The following is a 6618-nucleotide window of genomic DNA, read 5'->3' on the forward strand; positions in this document are numbered from 1 at the left end:
AAATATTTACTGGATTGCGTTTGTGATTTAAAGCATGACACAACAAGGGGCTTCAGCAGCGGATGAACCTGTAAGTTAAAGATATTTTCCCATTATTTTTTGTGTATGAAATGCGCTGTGAATAAACTTAAAGCTGTACGTCGTCCTCCTGTTCAGCAATCGTAGTTTATTAGGATAGCCTATACATTTGATTTCGCATGCGCTTGTCAACTTAATCCTACCATTACTTGTCACAATCTCCCCTCTTATGTAGGATTTAAGTGGTTACCACCATGAACTACCCCACCCACCTAGATAAACGTGCCGAGTTTATTCACAGCGCATTTCATACACAAAAAATAATGGGAAAATATCTTTAACTTACAGGTTCATCCGCTGCTGAAGCCCCTTGCTGTGTCATGCTTTAAATCACAAACGCAATCCAGTAAATATTTACTAGTATAGTATAGTATAGTATAGTAAATATAGAGTAATATAGAGTCCGCACTGTGGTCAAAGTCAAAATATGTTCTAGTATCACTGGCCGCGCTGATGGGGTGATCGAATTACAAATATCAAAACACAACCCATTCTAAACACAGATGGACTCATTTTTAGAGATTGCACATATTTATTTTATGCTCAACTACAACCAAAGACGCACACATTTCCTAAATATGCGCGGATTACTTGCACGGATGCACGTTTCTTTTTGACCGATTTCTTACGCCATATCTATCATCCAATTTGTTTCTTATCTCTTGGTTACCTTGTTAGACTTCCTTATCCATAAAAATATTGGTTTTAATATTTTTGGTGTGGGCCCCTGGGCCTTGTTTTTGTCAGTATACCCCTCAATTTCAATAAAAAAAAAATGGGTTAGGATAACCCTAACCCTAACCCTAAAACAAGGCAAAATGAGAATCCCCTAAAGCTCACATGATTGGGAGAGGAGCTGGCTGTCAGTGTGTTGGCTAACAGTGAAATTGGCTAACAGTGAACTTGTGATTTAAGTTTTGGCTCTAATTATTGCTTTATAATCTTATTTTTATAACTGGGTCGAAACCGACACTAACAACAAAAAGGTCTTAATTTCAACTGGAGCATTTTATAATTTGGTGAAAACAATTTTTTTTGTTTTATTTTGTTGAAATAGAGGTTCCTGACAAAGTCATAAAGCCTTGATGCAATAAACAAATTTATATGGTTATTCTATGCATTTAAAACCTAAAAACGGGTCGGTGCTGACCCTAACACAAGACGAAGGTTAAACTCATTTCAAAAGAAAAAACAGCATTCAAACATTAGCTCTTCTCAAATGTGTAGAACAGGGTCATTTTTTTTTATTAATCAATCTTTTTAATAGTTACACATATAATTTGGTATGAAGAGTTGAACATTAAATCATATATATTTATTTATACAGCTGATAAAACTATTCACAGGACAGAAGTCCTCAGCTTCCTGCTGGGACACATAGTCACATGTAAAGGTAATATGTAAATTGTGGAAAAGCAATCACTGTAATGTTATCTTTTTCTATTTGGGAATAGAAAGGCATTCTTTCTTGTTTGAATTGAATTGAATCCTAACTCAAAGACTGTCCTTTAGCATGTAAAACAGCTAATGATTTGAAATTTCTAGTTTGGTATGATATTGCATGGTTTTGGATTTCTTTTCAGCATTCGAACACAATCTGCCAGTTATCACTCCCAAAATCTGGCTTCATACTCTTTTTCAACATAATTTATCATCATTTTTAGAGATTAGGATCTGCAGCGTATACTGTAAGGACTGCAGAGCACATTATCGGAGCCGCTCTGCTCTCTATCCAGGATCTGTACTGCTCCAGAGCTGGAAAGAGGACAGGGAGCATCATGGAAGACACCTCTCGCCCCGCACACAGTCTCTTTGAACTGCGTCCCTCTGGCAGGCGCCTCGGGAAAAATTGACCAAAGAATGAGACCCACAGACAAAAAAAAAACATGAAAGAAAATTCCCAAACGTAGTTAGCTAAGGTTAGCACAGCTACTTACTGGGAAAAAGTGCAACAATCAGTATCCACAGTTCCCAAACCATTAAAACGTGTCATTAAAAGGAAGCTAAGATTAAGATCAGATTTATTTGTTGTGCATACACATGAAATTTGTCCTCTGCTTTTAACCCATCCAGGCTGGCACCTGCTGACACACACATGCACAGGCTCACACACTCATAGAGACAGATGCCAACCTGGAGCGGTGGGCAGCTGTTCGCAGCGCCCGGGGAGCATGGGGGTACGGTGCCTTGCTCAAGGGCACTTTGGCTGTGACAAGGAGATGGACTGCCACCCCTCCAGCTTTCAGTTCCACCAATGTTTTTAAGTGGCGAGAGTGGGAACCAAACCTGCCAACCTTCTGGTTATTGGATGACCGACTCTAACCACTGAGCCACGGCCGCCCAAGCTAATGGAACATGATGGGAAACTTGACTTTTATATATAATTAAGTTGGTCAGAGAAGACAATTTTAATCATTTCTTTATTCAAATGTCTGAAGTGAAGATTTAAATCAAGATTTTCAGATTTAAATGGATTAGTATAAATAAATGATTTTATTTGTTGTATATTAATCCTTCAGGAAGAGGGATTGTTTCTTTGTTCAATTCAATTTTATTTGTAAGAAAATAAACTGGTAATCTCATCACACATCAGATCACAAACTGACGACAGGTTTTTACGATTGAAATATTAATTAAACATATGGACAAATACATTTCTTATTTATATATATATATATATTTTTTTATTGTAAATTATATGTTCACATCTAATTATAGAATAACAATTAAATTTTTTTTTAAAAAGGAGGTAAAATTTTAAAGATATCTGGTTGTTTCTGTATGTTTTCATGACTTTTCCTGAATTCTTAACTCTTCTTCTATGTTTAGTGGACGCCTGGTCCTCTCAACATTTATAATCAGAGTTAGATTCAAAGCATTTTTTTTAAAAAGAGGTAAAATTTTAAAGATATCTGGTTGTTTCTGTATGTTTTCATGACTTTTCCTGAATTCTTAACTCTTCTTATATGTTTAGTGGACGCCTGGTCCTCACAACATTTATAATCAGAGTTAGATTCAAAGCATTTTTTTAAAAAGAGGTCAAATTTTAAATATATCTGGGTGTTTCTGTATGTTTTCATGACTTTTCCTGAGTTAGATTGAAAGCATTATTCTGTGGGGATGGAAGCAGAACTTTCACCCCCACAGGAGCAGCCGTGGGAGGGAAAATGTTTTGTCTCGTGAATTTAGTGAATAAAGTCTCTTTTAGTCGTCTTGTGGAAAGCTGCAGTTCTCAGTCACAGCTGCGTCAAAGTCAGAGCTGGACTGGATGAAAGCAGCTGAAAATGTTTCTAAGAGTTCTGTCAAATGTGTGTCTAAAGAAGCTCCATGAAACTATGGTGACTAAGAAACATAAGCAGGTTGATATCAGGTTCTTGGAGCTGCAAGATCATCTCTGGGTTCAGTAAAAAATATTGCAAATCATTCTTTGAATCCTATGAAAAGCAGCGAAAAGGCCTCTGAAAAGACGACTGAGTAACATCAGCCAACCTAGAAGCAAAACCATAGTTATCTCTGGAGACACATTATGGATTATCACGAAAAGCAAAACAAGTGTTTGTCCTATCCTCTCCACACCAGATGCAGTTCTTGTGCAGGCTCGGTTCGTCCAAAGCTTCACTCTTCTTCTGGTGCTGTCAATCGCAGCTTTGATATTGCTGCAGAACTGGTGGGACTTTCTGATGATCCAACAATTCTGATCTTCATGCAGAGCCAAGCTGCTTCTGGACAAAGCATCCTCATTCCTTGCATCGGCTGCTGGGTCTCTCATCGTATCAACACCTGCAAGAACATCCCAACGTTCTCCATGCTGGACTTCTGGAACTGTTTGTTTGGCGGTTAAATTGTGGCCACTGGTTGAGGGAGAGTCATCCTCAGCAGCTGGAACTTTAGTTTGAACTGTAGGTGAAACAGCTCCTCCTTTAGGGGGCTTTGGTGTCTCTGTGTCCTCTGATTCAGTGATTCTTTCTTCCTCAGGTACGCTGATGGAAAAATAACCTTTCTGTGCATAGTCATAAACCTTACTGAAATTACACTGATTCTCCGGCTGTTTGACTTTAAACAGACCTTCTGTTCCTGTGGAAGAAGCATTGTCCTGATACCGCTTTATGAGTCGTGCAACTTCAGGGTTGAGGATCGGTACGGGTGGATGGGGATTGAAAAGTCCGAGACCTCTTGCAATCCGGTGAGAAGCACAAGCAAACAATCCTAACATGTTTCCAGATTCAGTTAAAGTGATAATAATTATTTTCCTGTTCAGTAGTCAAAGTTTGCAAACTGATCAATACTTCTGTGTTCGGTGGACAGACCAACAACTGAAATGAGACTATATGTCACAGATGTCTTTAGAAAGAAACCTACGTCACAGATGCGTCAGAGCCTTTGTTACGTCAGAGCAAGCAGATCTTCAAAGCGCGTGACGTTGCCTAGCAACGGCGAGCATGAAACGCGGACGTGCGGAGCAGGACTGCTTCTCCTCCGCGAGCTCGCAGTCCGGCTGCCACCTTATTGTGGTCAGGGGGTTTGCGTGCCTCAGCGACCTTAAGAGCTACACCAGCAGGAGTACTGCGGTCACGCCATCTGCGCTTCAGAGAGGCACGGTCGCGCGATCTACACTTGAAAATCGAGTGCGCGTCTACATTGCGTCGTACGGTAAAGCGTTTGTACGGTGGCCGGGACCCGCCATTGCTGCTAATAAAAGTAACGCTGCAAACAAAAACAAACTCTACTGCAAATAAAAGAAACGCAGCGGCAAAGAAAAGAAACGCTGACACTGCAAATAAAAGAGACGCTGCAAATAAAAAGAGCCACAACGGAAGTGGGTAATCGGGGACTGCTTTTGCCGATTCACCTGTGTGAGGACCTGTGTGAGGAGAAGAGGCAGAAGGCTACAGGAAGTTAGATTCTGTAATGGAGAATAATAAACATCCTCTCCACAGCATCACGACAGGACAGAGGAGCAGCTGCAGTGAGAGGCTCATCTCCCTGCGCTGCAGGACTGAGAGGTTCAGGAGGTCCTTTGTTCCCACAGCCATAAGGCTTTATAACAGTGACTGCTGAGTTCTTCTCAAATTGATTGATTTTTATTTATTTGTTTAATTTGCCATTTAGCCATTTATTATTATTTAGTTAGTAGTAGTATTATTATTGTTGTTAATTCAATCATTGTAAATATTTAAAAAATGTTGAGCTACTTGACGAATTTGAATTTCCCCCATTGGGGGATAAATAAAGTATTCTTCTATTCTATAAACACTTGACTTGGATTTATATGCTGTCATTTTAATTACATTCTTTAGAATGAAAATTGAATGAATCTTATCATTAAGAGCTTATGTGTTTTTATTATTATTTTACTTATTTCATAAAATCCTGGAACAATATGAGGAAAATAAATAAATAATGGTTAAGGTGTAATATTAACTGATTGGCAAATTATTAACTGGCAAATGTTGTGCTTTGAAGGTTTCACAATGTAACTTCCCTAGTTTGACACTTTTAACTAGTTCAATGTTGCCATCTGGTGGACAAAAGAGATATTGCCTAAAATTGATGTCTGATATCTGAATTTATAGGCACAAACAAGTTAGGGAAATGGTCTTGCTACTTAGACAAATATACCTCAGTCCTATGGACTTTTATGTTACTTGGACATAACGGGGGAGAAACTGCACTACCTAAATAAAAATTCTTTAGTTGCACTGGCACCGACTGATTGATTTTTCGAGACAGTGAAAGTGGTGATATGATAACCACAGTTTTTGTTTCGTTTTTAATACAAGACATGAGCGCAGAATTCAAGGTGGACATTTCTTTCGGGAGTCTGTTTCAGCCGGTCGGACATTCTTTGAGACGCAGCTAAGCTAAGCTTCAACTTTAGCCTGCCCGGGATCAGGCTAGTTCAGCGGCATAAATTACCATGGTTACTCAGCGGGCATTCAAATAAACCACGTTCGTGGAACGGAACTCTCTCTTAGATTAGGCAGAACTATCGAGAAAAAACAGGCGTTTCGCTAATCCAGCTTCGTGGAACAAACGTCAGTTTTTTTTAATGAGAGATGTTGAGTTTGATTTGAAAATGTGTACATAGCAGAGGATGGTTTCGATCCATCGACCTCTGGGTTATGGGCCCAGCACGCTTCCGCTGCGCCACTCTGCTTCACATTTCAGTAGTTGCACACACCCACAAATTCCTGGCTAGGTGCCTTATCTATGTGACAATTCAAACTAACATACACAATAAAAAGAAATTGGGTACACAATCCTCTAATTCATTGAACGATTTCAGTCTTTTGACACAATAATTCTTTTTTCTTACTTATATCAGAAAAGTGGACTTTGGAGAACACTCATGAGCACACCAAACTAGTTTGAATTAAGAGTGTGTAGAAAGGGTTTCACAGTTGGTCAAGTGTCAGTTGTGATGTTGCTGAATGTTAAATCATCTTTTATTAGTGTGCAGATTAATGTGCAGATGTCAGAAATATTTATATCAGAATCAGCTTTATTTAAGTGCTGTTAGCCCAATTCTTTTATTGGAAG

General features: G+C 39.0%; 1 non-coding gene across 1 annotated transcript; it reads right to left on the reverse strand.

Annotated features, from left to right (window-relative positions):
- Window positions 1-6163: 6163 nt before the first annotated feature.
- On the reverse strand, window positions 6164-6235 carry trnam-cau (transfer RNA methionine (anticodon CAU)). Its single transcript has one exon. It is a non-coding gene; the product is annotated as a tRNA-Met (tRNA).
- Between the last annotated feature and the right edge of the window lie 383 nt (window positions 6236-6618).

This window comes from Odontesthes bonariensis, chromosome 8 (genome assembly GCF_027942865.1).
Source record: "Odontesthes bonariensis isolate fOdoBon6 chromosome 8, fOdoBon6.hap1, whole genome shotgun sequence".
Lineage (NCBI taxonomy): Eukaryota > Metazoa > Chordata > Actinopteri > Atheriniformes > Atherinopsidae > Odontesthes > Odontesthes bonariensis.